This window comes from Sander vitreus, chromosome 21 (assembly GCF_031162955.1).
Source record: "Sander vitreus isolate 19-12246 chromosome 21, sanVit1, whole genome shotgun sequence".
Lineage (NCBI taxonomy): Eukaryota > Metazoa > Chordata > Actinopteri > Perciformes > Percidae > Sander > Sander vitreus.
This window is the reverse complement of record NC_135875.1, coordinates 6,106,542-6,124,482: the sequence shown is the minus strand read 5'-3', so window position 1 is coordinate 6,124,482 and position 17,941 is coordinate 6,106,542. Positions and strand designations below refer to the sequence as shown.

The following is a 17,941-nucleotide window of genomic DNA, read 5'->3' as shown; positions in this document are numbered from 1 at the left end:
GGAACGAATGAGTTTGACACAAATGCATGCAGAAATAGCACCTCCCACTCCCCCACCCCCCTCCCTTTTTTCTTTTTGCACTACTTATTTTATTTTATTCCATGTTGTTACATTTCTTTTTACGTACATGTTGGCACTGGAAAAAGGAGTTGTTTTTAATCTCGTACATGTGTATAATGACAATAAAAGGCATTCTATTCTATTATATTCAATTGCACAGAACCTTTCCAAATACTCACACTCTTAAGCTGTCAGTCATACTTCATAGCATTGCTGAGCTTCATACATATTATCTGAAGATAATAGCTTTAGTTTTTCTATTTATTTTCCCAGAGTGGTGAAAATATATAACAGGGTTAAATACTGAAATCGCTGAACATGTCAGATTGTTGTCTTTGTTTTGAATGGCCTGTACTGATCAGAGCTTTGCATGCCTATTCAAATAGCTGCCATCTGGAGAGGGGAGGAGATGAAACAACTTGAGTTGCGCAGCTCTTAATCATGAAGGAAACAAATTGAGCAGAGAACAAAAGAATTCCACTTCATCAAAACTCTACAACATATGGGAGGATGTGAATCATATGAGGCTAAGAAAAGATATTTCAGCTGCAGATAAATCCTTTCTCTTGTGAAGTATTTGACCTAAAACCCACTGAAAACATCAGGATCAGATCCGAGTATTACAAATATTTCTACTTCATAAACTCATTCCACAAACAAGGAAAAAGACATCAAAACAGTCAACGGAAAATGAACTTGCTGCCCCAGCTGCTCCCAGCACTGCTGCTGATGGGACACATGGATACATGACATGCATGCATAGCTTTCCGCCCCATTAGCTGCCCTTCATTAAGCCAACTATTTGACCAAGTCTGGAGGTAATTTCAGGACCTTCAATCAGAGTTATTCAGCCGGGGGCTTTGGCTCTGCAAAGGGACTTAAACTCAACGTCCAAGACAGGATCATGTTCAGGGTATTTTCAGCTGATCTTGGTTATGGTAGCGTGTTTTCTTTTGGACATGGCAAAAAGACAGTATTATATTGATCAGAGCAAGACAGCTCTGAGAACAGAAGTGTTTTACTGTATTTTTTGGAGGAAAGTTAAAAAGCATCTTTATTCTTTATTAAATGAATGAATAGTTGGACATTTTGGGAATTGCGCTTTTTCGTTTTCTTGCAGGAAGTTAGATGAAAAAGTCGATACCAATCTTTTCTCTGAACGGTAAATATGAAGCTACAGCCAGCAGATTTAGCTTAGCTTAGCATAAATTCTGGAAAAGGGGACAACAGCCTGGCTCTGTTGAAAAGTAACACCATGTGTTTACCAGCACCTCTACAAGCTCTCTGATTTACGTGTTATATCTTGTTTGTTTGATTTGTAGGCTACAAAAACCCAAGTGTAAAAACAACAAGTTGTGGTTTTTTTATTGAAATTGAAATTGAAATTTAGGGAAGAGAGACAGGAAATAAGTAAATGACACATAAACCAATATCCTCTTCTTTATTAAATAGCAAATAATGTGTATCTTTGAATATGTGACAAACACACTTGGACCAAATAACCTTCCTTCACAAATGACCTTTGATATGGTTGAAAGCTCGGGAGAAAAGCAAGTCGGTGGGACTGGGGCTGTTTCTAAGGTCAAGAATGAACTGTCAAGCTCAACTTTCAAGCCAATATGGATAAGTCCTAAAGGTGCTCAGAAAAAAGGGAGGTTTAAACATCTACAGTCCAATTACAACTGAGCAAACTCATCTGCTGATGAAGACACAGTGATACAGTCGAAAGCTTCAGAACAAAAGAGTATGTGGACCTTGAGTCCTTTGAGAATTATCTGAACATTCCGGAACTCAGTTTTGATTTTGTTTTAATAAACCCCAAATTTAGCAGCTTAAGAGGGAGAACATTACTTGACCCAGACTGACATTTAAAATAGAAAGTATGACAGAACATGCTGGGAAGAACATCTGGGAGTGCATGGAGGGGTACACTGAGTATGTAGAGCAAGTTCATCAGTACACTGTGTCTGTCACATTACAGTGTCTTCTTTTGAAGCAAGCACAGTTACTTTTCTTATTTGTCAAAGTGGGAAACTGGGACCCAGTTTCCAGGATCATTGCAGTGTTTCATATACAATGATTCTACTGATGGTCAGTCTGAAATGTTAATTTAAAGTTAAAAAATAACTGCATTCCCATCAAAGCAACCCAAAGTGCATGCCTTGTTGTTCTGTGTATTTGCAGCATGCTGAAGACCCACGTCGCTTGCAGACAGGCCTGAGGCCGTTTCAGACTCAAAGCTGATTCAAGATGCCCCTTCGTCCCCTTAATGTCAGAACATGGGGCGTGTGTGTGTGTGTGGGGGGGATACGCTGCCTCACTTACTCACGTGCACACACTCTGCACGTTTGACCCACATAAACCAACAGTATGCCTGCCTCTGTGTATATTAATAACCAAGTGCACATCCTTCCCTCTGTGCTCCCAGAGCAGGAGAAGGCTCGTGTTTCAGCTCATTATGTGAAACTTAAAGGATAACACTGTTCTATATTTTTCTTATTGCCAACAAATTCAATGAAAAGACCATAACTGTGACTCAAAAGCAAATTTATTTTGTATTCCTATGTGCTGTAGAGCACCACTGTTGTCCAAAAACTATTAAAAACACATCAAAGAGGCACGCTGTTGCACTGGATGACATGTTCCTTCATTACTATGAACACACAGACACACACACACACACTATAGTTTGTAGTCAACCTCACACACACCATCCTGCTGCCGTGTACTCACTATTGTGTGTTAATCCGCAGCTGAAAATAAACCGCAATCAAATGTATGTACTCTTATACTTTTATAAGAGTACTTTTACTTTTATAGGTGAGTGAGGTGCAGTCATGGTCTTTGTCGGGTTATTTTAGCATAGATGGTGGTCTTATTTTATTTATTATTATTATTTAGTTTTTTCTGAGAATATAACGGGCACTGTGTTGTTTAATTTCAAATGTGATGGTTAAAATCAATGACTTATACAAAAAACGAAGTGTCTCAACTTAATAGATGTGAGTCAAAGTACATTTAGCGGCTTTAAACTGTAAAGACCTTTGCGATGTCACAGAAAAGTGCAGATGAGTGTGCTGAACATGAGCTGGACCCCTCTGAGAATACCTGCAGTGCATTCCTGTGGGTGGCAGGTAGAGTGGGTTCCCCTACAAACATCTAATAATGTCAACCAGCATGTTGTGCTTTTTGGATGCACTCACATTGAGCTGTAGTCCATCTCACACACCAGCTGCAGCATCCTTTCAGATGCCATTACTCTCCTGGTTAACAGGGCCCTCCTGATCCTCCTCTTGCCACACTGAGGATACCGTGTGCTCATGTCTCAAATGCTGAGCTGTCATGTAGCATTAGCAACAGGCCTTGAGCTGACTATCCACCCCCCAGTGACAGATCTGTACCGTAAACACCTGCCTTCTCAGTGAGCTCCACTGGCTATGCTCTGCCTTTTGAACACGACAGGAAAAGCTTTTGAGAGACACACCACCGTGCCCGGGGGCTTATGTAACACCGAGATCCGGCCAAAGAGAGCACTGAGGGGCTTAATCTGCCCTGGCACCATGGGTGTGGAGGCTGTTCAAGAGCCCTGAGGGGACTGGAGAGGGGGCAGCATCTTACTCTGTGGTTCTAGATGCAAGACAAAGCAGAGAGGCTAAATGAGGGGGCAGGTGTGGGTGACAATTTTTATTTTTTATTTATTTAACCTTTATTTAACCAGGTAGGCCGTTGAGAACAGATTCTCATTTGCAACGGCGACCTGGCCAAGAAAAGCATAAGCGTGCGAGACAACATACAGTTTCACATTCGATACAATACAGGAATACAGAATACAATAGGCTACATAAAGTGCAGATTAAGTAGGCATTACAAAGCCGGTGCAAAGTGAGGTGTAAGTAAGACGATGGATATGCGAAAGTGATATGGTAATAACACAATATACATGAATAGACAGTCTATAACACTGCTGAGATGTAGTAAAGAGTCAAACAAAAAAACAGTTAGTGTAAATTATGATCTAGTTAGTGATGTAGATCAGTTATAACGCAACATATATGAATAGACAGTCTATATAAATGCTGAAATGTAGTGAAGAGTCAGTATACAGTTGTAATATACAAATTGTGGTCTGGTTAGTGAAGTAGGTCAGTAATAACACAGTAGACCAGAATAGACAGTCTATATAAATGCTGAGTATAGTGTTTATAAAATAATAATAAAATAAAATAATAAGCATAATTACAGTGGTGGGTTTGTGGTCAGGAAAGTGGAGTCTGAGGTGGAGGGAATAGTTGAGAAAACTAAATGTTAAATGGGGCTTTGAGGGGCAGCCTTCTCCGTTTTTAATGAGTGGAGGGCCTCATTTCTTTTAAGCAAGTGGTCAGAATTAGCGTTCTACGCCGGGGATAAGTGAGGCTCCTGGCAGGGCTCCAGCACCTCACACCAGACTTTCTTTTAATTCACTCCGAGAGTGAGAAAGATAGAGAAAGGGAGATGGAGACAGCTTTGCCGAGCCAACCGGGCATACTCCACAGCCTGGCCAAAGAAAATGCCCATTCACTCTCAAATTAGCCGTCTGCATGGCCACCTTCAAAGGAGGCCCCTCTCTGCCTAATCTTCTCAGACTGTGTGCACACACTGACCGTCTGCTTCATGAAAGCCTGAGCACAGAAAACCAGAGCCAGTGGTCGCACAGTGCAGCAGTTAATTGAAGAATTATCATAAGCATCAGCATGGTCATTTAAGCTGATTATATAGCAGTGCACATAATAAAATATAGAGGCAAGCACATGCCACTAATGTTGAATGTGATCATTTCCAGGCCATTGTCTGTCAGCTGTGATACTGTGCAGCTCAACAAAGGTGGATGGAAAAGAGCTTTTTTTGTTGCAATCTATTAAATATTCCTCTCACACTCTGCAGGAAATGATTGCATATTTTAATTAAGCTCCTTTATTACAAAAGGACAGCGTTTGATAATAGGGATCAAAGTGAGTTCACTGTTCAATAAATGAAAAAAACAATTCCCTCGGCACAGGTTTGCCCAGATTAGATGGCTGAGGGAGTCCTTGGCAGCTCGCAGCTCTAGACAATAACGACAAAAGAAACTGAATTCCTGCAGAACATAAACAGAGCCAACATGGAGCCATGCCAAAAATGTTATCATTCATATCAATGTTCTGACTATAAATTTGAAGCTATTTCAACTGAACCTGCAGAAATACTTCACTCGTGCTCAACATATGTCTCTTCGAGATTAGTGAGGACAAGAGAGGACATGTGTAGACCGTTACTGATTGTTTTGTTATTACAACACATATGGACATATGATTCATAATCAACTTTTCCTTGATTAGGAGAAGCATAAAAACCATATGCTCCGTTCAGCTGAGGGACTCTGCAGCTGCCATGGAAATACAGTTTATGGCTGCTGTCCGTCAAAATTATCATTAAATCACCTGACAGACAATGTCATTGTACTCTTTCATGTTGTGTTATTTTTCTGAAGGAGCCTTTACATTTTCAATACACAACACATCTCCACACCATTTTATGTTTTATGCTGGATTTCAAAGGTTCAAAATTGTCTTTTAGCTTTGTTGAGGCATTGAAATGACACATTAGACAACACCCATGATCATTTCAGATAGATATTAATCCACTCTGTTCTTAAAATATACAAATAAAATAACCCATTATTATGTCAGACGAGAAGCTCCTGTCAAACCTCTGCAACATCACAGCAGCATCAGGTGTGGATGCGAACACTTAACAGCCAGAACATAGTTTAGTTTGAGCTAATCATGAAGGTAAGTAAGTAAGTAAGTAAGTAAGTAAGTAAGTAAGTAAACTTTATTTATATAGCACCTTTCACAGACAAGAGGGGTCAGAAAGTGCTTTACAGTAAACCATATAAAAACAACAACACATAAGCACATAAGGTGAACAGTGAACTGTCAGTTGTAAACATCCATCACAGTTTACAGACCAACTTCTTGATTTAACTTTGACCTACCATATTAACCATAGTTGAGCACACACACAAGTTTCCTGTGCAACAAGGGATTATTACAGTTTGGATGTGCTCGCTTTTAGTTTCACATTAAATGAAGAGGTTTAGATTATAAATTGTTGGCTATTTTACAACCTCTCTGTTTGTCTGACTGCTTATGATTCTTGCCCTGATAGGAGTGATGGCCAAGACTATAATAATAGGACGCAAATTGTGATGTTATCCTTTAAAGTAGTCATATGAATACAAGGCATGCATTGTTCTTCGTTGTATCACTGAAAATGCCTGTTTCTGATTAAGTAAATACTTTTTCCTCAGCTTGTGGTAATAATCGGCTGGTGTTCATATTGTAACAACCTTTTCATTTACTACTGAGTCACTGGGCTTAGAGGCAGGTCAGAGAGGACATGATACATAGTTTTGTTTGTTTCTCTCCTGGGCTCTCAACAGTGTGCGATCAGCAGATCAAGGTAAAACAGGCAGTGTGTTTGGGTTCATTCCCCTTGTCCCCCCTACTTGTCATTCATGCAATTTGCTTTGACTGAGCATTACTTTCAGTTACACTCTATTTAGCTTACTGCTGCGGCTTTTGGGTGTGAGTGCCTAATTGTTTCTTTGCAAGATTGTCATGCAGTTGTGTTGTTATTCTAACTGCAAACATAAAAATGCTGAGAGAAGTGCACTGTTAAATAGCTCACAGAAAGAAACATGCATAAAGACACACAAGCGAAGAGAGCTTGGTGTGTACTCCACAGAAAAAAAACTGTACATAATATAAATCAAATGCAGAGTGCAGGTACACAAATCCCATTATAGTGCACCTGGGAAAACCTTAAAAATATATTTCCCTTGCTTCCTCTGCACTTGCCTAATGTATCATAATGGAGAGTACTGCAGTTTCACATTCAGGAAATGAACTCTCAAATAGCAGAGATCTAGGGGCCATTTCTGAGTGAAATGAGTTGCAGCGTCATTGTCCAATTACTTTTCAGCAATTATCTCCACCCGGCATGTTTATGAATAAAATGAGTTCACAGTTGACGCAGAGGGGAGGTCATTATCAGCCAACACAACATAATTGCAGATATGCTGGCTGCTTTGGGCAATGATAGGCATCTTGGGGCATGCACGCCCTCAGCCAGGAGCAGACAGCAGCGAGAACACACAATGTCCCCCATGCTCGAGTAGCGAAAAGCAGAGTCAGAGGTTTGAATTTGGGAGTCATTATCAACAGACACGCTACATTCAACCCACACACAATTATCAATTACTGTAACAACTCTTCTCAAATTCTCTAGTGGCCAGATAAGTGTGGGACAATTTTCCTCCATTCCTATCAGGCCTGATTATTGGAGCTCCACCAGCTTCACAAAGCCGCCCTGTTCAGTAAATCCAATTTCCTCGCATATGGAGTTCAGCTCTTTGAAAATGAAGGAAAACTTAGGAAATGTGTTACATACACACAACGTTAATAAGCAAACACATGTGTGTGTGTGTGTGTGTGTGTGTGTTTAGACAGAAGTATGCTAATTATGTTAGGTACTGCTTTACATGCAGAAAGTTTATTTACTGCCTCAAAAGTGAGCAAAAGGTTAACCCATCTTTGGGAACAGAAGTTTTATAGTTATTATAATCGCCTGTTTTTAACCATGCTAGCAGCCTCGGTCCAGACTAAAATATCTACAACAACTAGCCTGTTGAATGGATTGCTATGAAACTTTGTACACACATTCATGCTCCCCAGAGGATGAATTGTAATAACTTTGGTGACCCCATTTCATTTCATTTGTCCAATTCTTTGATTTATACCCAAATACCTGCAAAACTAATGACATTCCCATCAGCCTCAGCCATACTTTGTGTTTATTAGCTAATGTTAGCATGATAACACACTTTAACTAAGATGGTGAACGTTGTAAATATTATGCTTTGTACTTGATACACATCAGCATTGTCATTGTGCATTGTTGCATGATTTCTTATTAATTAGCCTATAATAGCAGGTATGTGGAGTTATGGTATGTTGGACCAGTCAGTCAGAGTTTCAACTCCAAAAATGCCAAGCAAACAGGGATTTTTAATTATTATTAGTGTGTTTCTTGTCTCATTTTCTTGCCTCAGTGGAAAAAAAGACATGGTGACATTGACCACTACAGATTCAAATCTCTCAGTGGGACTATGTATAGCCTTGTTTTACTCCTCTGGAGCAGAAAGGCTTGCCTGAGAGGGTTGAGGTTAGTCAGGTATGACCTCGTTCTACATATTTAGAATACAGAGCAAAGAACCAGTTGTGCTGGAACAGGCTGGGAATCTAGGGTACTTTATGTTCATTACAAACCATTGTACTGTAGGCCTCTGTTCTATAATCCCTTTACAACCAAAACACACTAGTTCAATCTGATTATTTTTTAAAGACATACATGTTTAAAATGGTCCTAATAGCATACCTTTGTGGTGTTTTTAATGCTGATGGTATGTTCATATGAAATACTATATGAAATGAATAGTTTAGCTGTTTGTAAAGTGTTTCATTTATTATTTAACCTACTGTTCTTTGGCTTAAGGACAGTTTGTGTGGGGCAGATTGTGACCAAGAGAGAGAGAGAGAGAGAGAGAGAGAGAGAGAGAGAGAGAGAGAGAGAGAGAGAGAGAGAGAGAGAGAGAGAGAGAGACTACCTCAAGTACCTCACACACAGGACAAAACCGGAAGCTAGCGAGTTGGCGCTCAAAATAAAAGCATGCGATTTTGCATAGAGTCATTTCATGTGTAGGCTATGTAGCTATGCCACAAAAACCAACTAGTGCCACTAGTTGATTTTTAAACAAATTGCAGTATTTTGAATTCAGTTCTATATACAGGTATAGCCAAAGCAGAACTGGTGAAATATGTTAAACATAGCCTCTGGAATTGACAAATCTTGCTGGCTACTTGCCAGTTTATGTTCGGTTGAGGATGGTCTGTCAAAGCGAGACTAAGTGTTAACTGATTCAGAGAGGGGTTGATTTTCTAACATGTTGTCTACCCCATTCATGTAAATAATAAGAGTAGGCTAAATACCAGAAACACCTATCACTTGTACATAATCATTGTTTATGTTGTATCCATCTTTGTTTAGCTTTGTTGTCCTTGCTGAGTTTGTAGGCCTATGTCTATTTCCGTTTCCACTTCTATTGGAACTGTGTATAACATTGAGGGCAACGAAAAACCGATGTCAAATTCCTTGTGTGTGTGCACATACTTGGCCAATAAAGCTGAGCTGTGGTGGCTCAGAGGTAGAGGTCGGCCATCAACCACAAGATTGACATGAGGTGTCCACTGCTCCTAATGCTTAGGATGGGTTAAATGCAGAGACTGGATTTCACTAAATTGTACTGTACAGTTAAATGTGGCGAATAATAAAGTTCATTCTTCAATTCTGATTCATACTTCAGGGGGGCAACAAAAAGTAGGCTATCTTATTTTGAAATCCATTACCGGATGTGGCCGTTATTTTTCTTGCCAGCTTTAGCCTTCGTTCTCTAAACGCGAGCACCGCCTGTCCAGCTCCCCGCACAACAACAAACGTGCTTTCCAGGCAGCAAAAGAAGCAACAGAGAAAAAAAGAAAGACATTTAACATGTAGTTTAATCCACAGACACCATAGTAAAGTCACGAGTTTGTGGATAAAACGATTAAAAAAAGGACGAAGAACACGTCGCATCCAGATTTTCTCAGCAGACTTTGTAGAGCAGCTCTCCCGGACTGTCCACTCTCCACTGTGCACGGTAAGTTAACCAGGCTTTTATTGGATTTTTATGATTTTATAATAACAATGTAAAGAGTAAAGTAAAGGGTTGTAGCTGTAAAACTGCATGTGTCCTGTTATATTTGTAAATTGATGGACACCTGAAAGTAACGTTAAAACTCTGCGCAGGTGTGTGAAGGTACAATTAATTACTCAGCGTGTCTGTTGTTCCCTTTTTAGCTTAACCCCCCCGAACACTATCTGTAAATCATGGAGGAAATTAAGTGTAATTTTTTGCTCAAGTATCCCAAACAAATTATTTTACAATGTAAAATGTCGCCTGGAGGTTCCTTCTGAAGTCTTTGTGGTCCTCTCTAGTTCCCGTTTTTATCAACGTGTGCATCAGGCATGGCAGGTTCAATGGGTTTAGAAGTAACAAAGTGCCTCCTACATACAGCATACAGACTCATTTCCTGCTCAGACTTGAGCTCCATTTCAGATTAGAAATCAACAATTTCCTTATCATGGACCCAAAACAAATTAATTTAAAGATATATAAGCTTCGATACTGTTCTGTGCTCTTCATGTTGTCCCAATTGTAAAGTCACTGGGACATTATTGCTGTCTTAAGAAGTTGGTTATTTTCATGTTTTAACTGTTCTCCCTGATTTAAGACACATTGTTTTCCCGGTCTAGGGAAAACAATGGGAGTGTTCAGTGAGAAATAGAAATCACAAAGAAACTCCTTAAAGTTGTAGCAACATTTAGGACCCAGCTTCTTATGTGCTTATCCATCCCGCTTATGATTGACCCATCTCTCAGAACAAATAATCTTGGGCTAAATGGAACCTGGGTCCCTGCAATCTGACATAGGTTATCATGTATCGCGGTCCAAAATTCCTGGACCTTATCACAGGACCATAGGACATGACGTAATTGGCCGTTCTCTGTCTTACATTTCCAACAATTTGGTGTGTCTTTTAGACCAATTCTAAACAATCTGGAGGGAGTCCAATTGAAGTGATGCATAATCTTAAAATGAATGAGGTGCACCCTCACATCGCATGACAGTTTAATATTCCTACAGATTCTGTCCCACTCCTCATCATCCATTGTAATACTCAGATCCCTTTCCTATGTCTTTTTGAGGGCTGTCCAGACTCCATCCCCCAGGTTCTGCATAAGCATAGAATATTGTGTGAATTCTTAACATGAATTGCATTCCCTCTCTTGACTCTTTCTATAGCCACTTTTGGCTCGACACAGAGGCACTTTTCATAGTATTATTGCATTGCCAGGTACGCTGTGGCACCAGAACTCCACCATTTGTGTGTTTACTAGGAGAAACAAGAACAAAGATCAGTGTTTTGCACACAAACGTTTTTGTTGCTGGTAAATTGGGTTTATCTTAAGATGGATTTATGGTGTATGTATGCACAGCAGCTCTGTAGTGTGTTTTAAATACCCTCCAAAAATCCCCAAGTGGGCTTATTTAAGTAATGAGGCTAAAAAAAGCACCGTGTCTATTTATTGTGTGCAGCTGCCTCATTTGTAAACAAAGGCCAAATACTTGAAAACGAGATGATAACACGATAAAGAAGAACAAACAAACTAAATAGCAGAGCAACTCTCCTTGCTCCAGCCTTCAATCCCCAGCTCTACTTGATGTGATATGCACATTTTCTTCAGCATAAACACACACAGAGGTCAAGTGCTTACCTCAGCAAGCTTGAAAAAGGGCGGAATGTGTGCCTTGACAGTGGGAGGCCATCGTCTATTTGCATTGATGATGTCTCAAGGGATTGTATAAGCACATTGCAAGCTTCCCTCACATCTTCAGAGGAACTGCTTCGTCAACATATCAGGGTGTTGGCATCTGTGTGGAGTTCTAGTCTTCTACATGACAGGAATATTATGACTCTGCATGTTTAGGAATGGGGTTCTATAGCATTTTATTTATCAATGGGTCTGCATCCTTTTGGATATCTTGTTGAATGTATTAATTTAGTTTGTTTAGGGAAGAGGCAATTTCTTAAATAATTATACTTTTTATTGCACTCAGTACAATAACGAAATCAAGTTTTTAACAAATCTTAAGTAGGACTGGATATAATATAATACAATATATATGAATATATAATGTTAATACATTACCTCAGTTTTGGTACTGAAACCAAAATTATACTGTACTTTTTCAATACCAAAGTGAATGGAATAGGAACATAATTTTTGAACTCTTATTCATTTGACAAAATATACCAAACTGCTGAATGCATCAGTGGTAAGTAGAGAACTTAAAACAATAGTGCAAAGAAAGAATTTGACCATGCATTCAATGACAACTTTAGATTCTCTACACTTAATGTTATCATAGCCGATAGAAATGATTTTTTTTATGTAGATGGCGTCATTCGTCAAGATCTCCATCTTTTGTCACCAGCTTCTTGCTCACTTCCTCTTTTTAATACTGTATTTTCCCCTTCGTGTTCCTTCATCAGCACTATAACCTGCAGTCTGCGTTGTTATTTTGAGCCTATTTGTGTCTGAGCTGGCAGACAGGAGATGACATTTTGCACCATGCCCCGCCGTAGAAAATATGTGGCTTCTATATCAAGGGAGCACATATACATAGTCCTCTGGCCTCGAGGATTAAAGCCATTAACATCAAAAGATTGTCTGAGGTGGCAGCGTCTCACCTTTTCATGTGATATTTACTGTAAGGGGTTAAGTATAGCTGACTGTGTGCCTACCGCATGTGTTCATGTGGGTGGATGTCCTCATGTTTACAGTTGTGGAACACAACACAGAACACACCTTGTTTGTTTTGAGTTTGACTTTGTGAAATTAGGGAAACAGGGATGAGGTGTGTGTGTGTATTTATTAGTCCAAAAGCCCCTGTTTCATAATAGATAATGTGTTTTCTGTAAGTGATACCTCTCTGTCGTGCTGCTGCTGTCAATGTTTCCCCTTGAGCTGTTTAAACTGGAGGTCAAGTCCTTTCGTTCTTTGTTTCACGGCGACACAAACCGTCTCCTTGAAGAACAAATAGAAAGAGAGAAACTTTAGAAGACAGGTCAACAATGGAAACAGTGGGAGGTGTTTTGCTGTCAGGCAATAAGAAGACTGTTGTTTTAAGTTGTCCTGAGGGCCCATCATGTCAAATAAAATGCTGATTTAGTATTTTGTAGGTTTCTTTGTTTATGTAGTGTCCCATTGTGTTGAATTTACTCTACTGCCGCTGTTTGCCTGCTGTAATTAGTGCTGTTGCAGTTTCCCACACCACAGTGTTTAAAACAGTCTAAAATAATGACAGTGTTGCTTCTCAAACAATGAGCCGTGATGCAAAATAGGCTTTGGGCTTATTATGTCTGTTTAGTCTGTGCATGACAAAGGAGGACTGCGTTGTGTGTTAATCTTGTGTTTCATCGCTGTCGGGCAAAAAAAACCTTGTATCTCCATATTTCGTCATTTAGATTTTTTTTCATACATCAATGCTATTGGTCACCCTATACAGTATATCTATCTGTGGGTTTATAATATTTAAACGGTGACGAGACAATTTCATCTGACTTTGTCGAAGGTAAATGGCTAAATTTAATGTTTTCAAATGCTTTCATTCCCTGAAAAGCAACGGTTTTGGACATACAAGGTTTTCATCCGACAGCGACCCATGGAGCTTCAAATTTCTGCAGAAGGAAGACTTGCTGTGTGTCAATTTGTTTCCGTTTAGGGGATTTCATGGTGTAGTTGGCAGACTGCTGTTAAGGATCTGCTGTAGTGTCACAGCACACTGTATAAAACTGAGGCAATATTCTGAACCCACAACACATGCAGTATGTTGACAAAACAAAGTGAGCGGTTGCCCTCAACCGTCACTCCTTCCTTCCTCTTCTTTTGGAGTAAATAGATGTTCGTCTTGTTTCTAATGTTTCTTTGAACCATGTGTGGAATACATACCAGACAGGTTTTACTGCAGCAGGGTGATTCGGATCAGATCTGATTAAGTCGTCGGCCACACAATTCAGTTTTTGTAAACACCCTTTGACCTTGGTCTGCCTGGGACACGTCCGTAAATAACATTGAGGCAATTCATGTTCTTCTTACCTCGTCAACACAAATTTGTGTCTAAATCCCATTTTCTTGACTATGACTTTACCTTCCAACTTCAAATCATAAACGTTAACCATACATGTATACTTTGTTATCAATTTTTAGTGCTGTCAAACGATTAAAATATTTAATCGCGATTAATCGCATTAATGTCATAGTTAACTCGCAATTAATCGCACATTTTTATCCATTCTAAATGTCCTTGATTTCTTTTTGTCCCATTATTTTTTTCTCATTTTAATGCTCTTGTCAACATGGAAAAGTGGATCGGCTTGCTTTTTGCTTTTGTCGCCTGGCTTTGACGAGGGGGCGGAGAATTGGCATCAGCTGTGTGCTCGGCCATCAAGTGGTATCTCAGACTGGACGTGCTGCGATGACAGCTCAGTTCACAACGACAAAACACACAGATCACTTTGGTCTTGTCAATGGAACCATTTGGCAACTTTTTAGAAGTAAACTTTCCATTCAGAATCTTATTGGCATCCATTTCGGCGTCTAGCGCTCGCCATCCACTCAAAACGTAACGTTAGCCTACTACTCTTTGGCCGGCTCGCATCTCAAGCCCAAACAAGTGTGTGTTGTGTGCCTGTTGTTTTGTTTCCGGTCTAGCTAGATCCGGTGTGGTGTTGTAGTTTTTCTAACATTACTAGTTGTTGCAACAGCATGTGAAAAAAAACTACAAAGTTTGCAATGCCAAAAAGAACGTTAATCTCGCAATAAACGCCGTTAAAATGGGTTTGCGTTAACGCCGTTAATAACGCGTTTAACTGACAGCACTACTTTTTTTTGTTTCATTACTTCTTCCTGTCCTTTGCTCTTTTAAAGCACACATTTTAACCATGTTAAGAAAAGGTGATATAAATAAACGAACTAGAGCTGGGAGATGGGGGAATTGGATGCATTTTTTTCACTCAGATATGACTTCTGAAACTTGTGTCACTTAGCTGTAATAACCTTATATCCTGGATTGTTTTGGTCTTAGTCTTAGTTTTGTGCTCAGCTGTCTGAGGGCATCTGTGAGGCAGAAGCCGAGGTTTCAAAGACGCCTGATCCCTGAGCCTGGGAACAGGTCAAGACCCCTTATTTTTTCCTTCCCTTTCTGTCTGAGTGTCTGTCCCGACCCGAGCAGGTGACATCTGTGATGATGAATATTTGAAGAATACAGCAGATAGAAAGTATTTAGAGGATTAAGCAACAGATGTCTGACACACACACACACACACACACACACACACACACACACACACACACACACACACACACACACACACACACACACACACACAGGCCTCCCACTTAATTATCTTTGGTCAGACCTTATGGGATTTTTGCTTCGACCCAATTTTCAGGTACAGAGCACAGCGGCCATTAATCTGTCGACATCTTTTACCTCCCAAATTGCCATATTTTGTCACCGCCTTTCCTGGACCTTTGACTAATGCCCCCATTTCAATGCAAATTGGCCATGGCACCAAAACAGCCACCATCCATATTTTAAAACTTTTAATGCCTTAATACAAGTCCAAAGTCTTGTGCTTCTTCCAAAACTTTCGCCAACTTTTATTCTTTTTACATAGGTCATGCAAGTCCATAAAAGGCCATAAAAGACCCCCCAACAAAACAAAGACACGAATTTGGCTTTTGTGCTTATAGGCCTTTTTAACTTGTCACAGTTAGAAAAGCACCGGTGTAACGCTGAACTGAACTGTGATGTAAGAGAACAACTTTAGGGCTCCAACCAATGTTTTTTAAATTATGAATGCAACCGATGATTATTTACATTATCGTTTACTCTGCCAATTATTTTCTCTATAAATCGTTTTGCCTATGAAATTATAGTTAACCAACAGTCACCCAAAGATATTCAGTTTACTATCATATATGACAAAGCATCAAATCTTCATATTTGGGACAGAATTTTGGACATTTTGGCTTGAAAAATAACTGGACTCGTCTATCAAAACAGTTGCAGAATCATTTTCTGTTGTCTAATCATTTCAGCTCAGTTACAGATTAATACATTTTTTGCAGATTATGTATTCTGATTCTAAATTGATTTCATTTTATTAAATGATTTCTGCAAAATAATAGTCAATTACTTGGTGCACCACGGGACAGTCTCATCCACTTGTTTTGGCCGAATTTGGCTCTTAAAATCCACAGATTACTCACTGCATTTAGAAAATTCAGGGTTGTTTTATATCGGAACATGACGCAAAGTGGAAATTCAACCGATGCTGTTTTTTATTCTACAAACATTACAGTGGTGATCCCTTGAATACTGATGACTGTGACATAATAAAATAACCCTCCTCCCTGCTCCACTACTATACCCACATTATTTTATTAAAATCTCTCCCAAACGTGTGCCCCTTTTCTTCCTCAGGATTGACCCACGTCGCTACATCTTTTCCTGCAGCCACTTTGCAAATGGGTCCCAAGAAACCGCTGCAGTACTGATTAGATTTACAGTTTCACAAACAGCCCAGATAAGATGCCAGAGCGGCTGGACTTTGCTCCCTTCACAGCAAAGTCACAGTCATCGACTTCACTTAGTGACTGGGGGGGAAAGTGTCCTTGGAAGGGGGGGGGAACTCTTGTTATCCAGGATAACTTGAAAGTGGACTCTGAAGTCATTAAATTACTTGTACTACATCAGCTCTGGTAGAAACTTTACTAAGCAGTTTAGCGGTGCCATGGCTCTGGGATTGCTTTGCTGGCCGCTTGGTCAACCTTTTTGATCGAGAGTGAACAATCTCAACAACTAGTAGATGGATTTACTTTTTTTTACAGATATTCATGGTGCCTAGACGATAAATCCTACTGACACTTGTGGTTTTGAGTGAAATGTTTCAACAGCTCTGGGATGAATTGCCTTACAAGTTTGGTATTCCCTTAAAGGCAGGGTTAGTAATGTTGAAAAGCTAGCAAGATTTGAAAGTAGCATCTCCTCAGGGGTTCGTCAAACCCCTCCCCCTGCCCTCGGGGCTCGGACCCACACACAGACGTGCACAAGCCCCGCTGCTTCAGAGCAGAGCGGAGGAAGGACCGCAATTTTACTTCATGTCTCATTCACCGATAAGCAAACACCTAATATTATCATAGAGCATGTTTAAAACCAACATGACTACTGTTAGCAATGTGGCAACGATGCACATTGAGCTCAGGCTCATACATGGAGGGGTAGAGTACGCTCAGCGGGGCAAGGAGGCATTTCATTGGTTCTTTCTAAGTGGATGGCAGGGCAGCAATTGGTGGGTGTTTTTACAGGATTACAGCAGCTACAGATGACATCTTTTTTGCTCCTTTTTCTGAGCCCATAAGTTATTTATTGCTGTACTTTCTATCATTTCAAACAATATATATAAAAAAAAGTGTATATAAAATTGTGCTTTGTCAAATATTTGCAAAACTAATGATATCCCCATCAGCTGTACTTTGTGTTTACTGCTAACGCCTAACACGCTAAACTGAGATGTTGAACAAGGTAGACCTGCTAACATCACCATGCTGACATTGTTTGATTTTTGATTTGATTAAGTCTATTTCGAATATGTTAACAATAAAAATAAAAGATAAATAAGAACATTTCAGTACAAGCAAGAAAACCAACAAAAACAAAATACTCAGCAAACATATCTTTTCAAAAATTATTGTAAATGATTCAAATAAGCATTGTCATTGTGAACATGCCATTTAGCTCAAAGTACAGCCTTCAGAATGATAAAATATGTCTTTGATGGAAAGTGAAGTACAGTGTAACTGGTCGGATTACGTAGGCTCAGACGTCGGAGTTAATCAGAGGACAGGGGCACAATTATTATTAAAGTTATGTTTGGCTTTGATCCCAAAAGTAAGTTGTGTCAGGAGAATATTTTACAGAGCATGTACACGTAGTGGGCTGCATCATCTGTTGTCACTTGTGGGTGATTAAGTGAGTTAAAAAGAGCATGAAAAACAACATGCCCTGTTCCCATGAGCAGCTGTGATTGGCGGAGGTAGTTAGTGTGATCATGACATTCACAGCTGCTGCAGT

The 17,941-nt window shown here is 39.7% G+C and overlaps 1 protein-coding gene across 3 annotated transcripts in view; it reads left to right on the top strand.

The window, feature by feature from the left end:
* Nucleotides 1–9,579: 9,579 nt before the first annotated feature.
* The window catches only part of LOC144535934 (leucine zipper putative tumor suppressor 2 homolog), a 36,720-nt gene continuing 28,358 nt past the window's right edge, over nucleotides 9,580–17,941 (top strand). For 2 of the 3 annotated variants that reach the window (XM_078278736.1, XM_078278734.1), the window contains exon 1: nucleotides 9,581–9,835. The gene's annotated coding sequence lies outside the window, so the exon portion shown is untranslated. Of the gene's footprint in view, nucleotides 9,836–17,941 lie in introns of all 3 variants that reach the window. The other variant, XM_078278735.1, reaches the window with a different exon arrangement.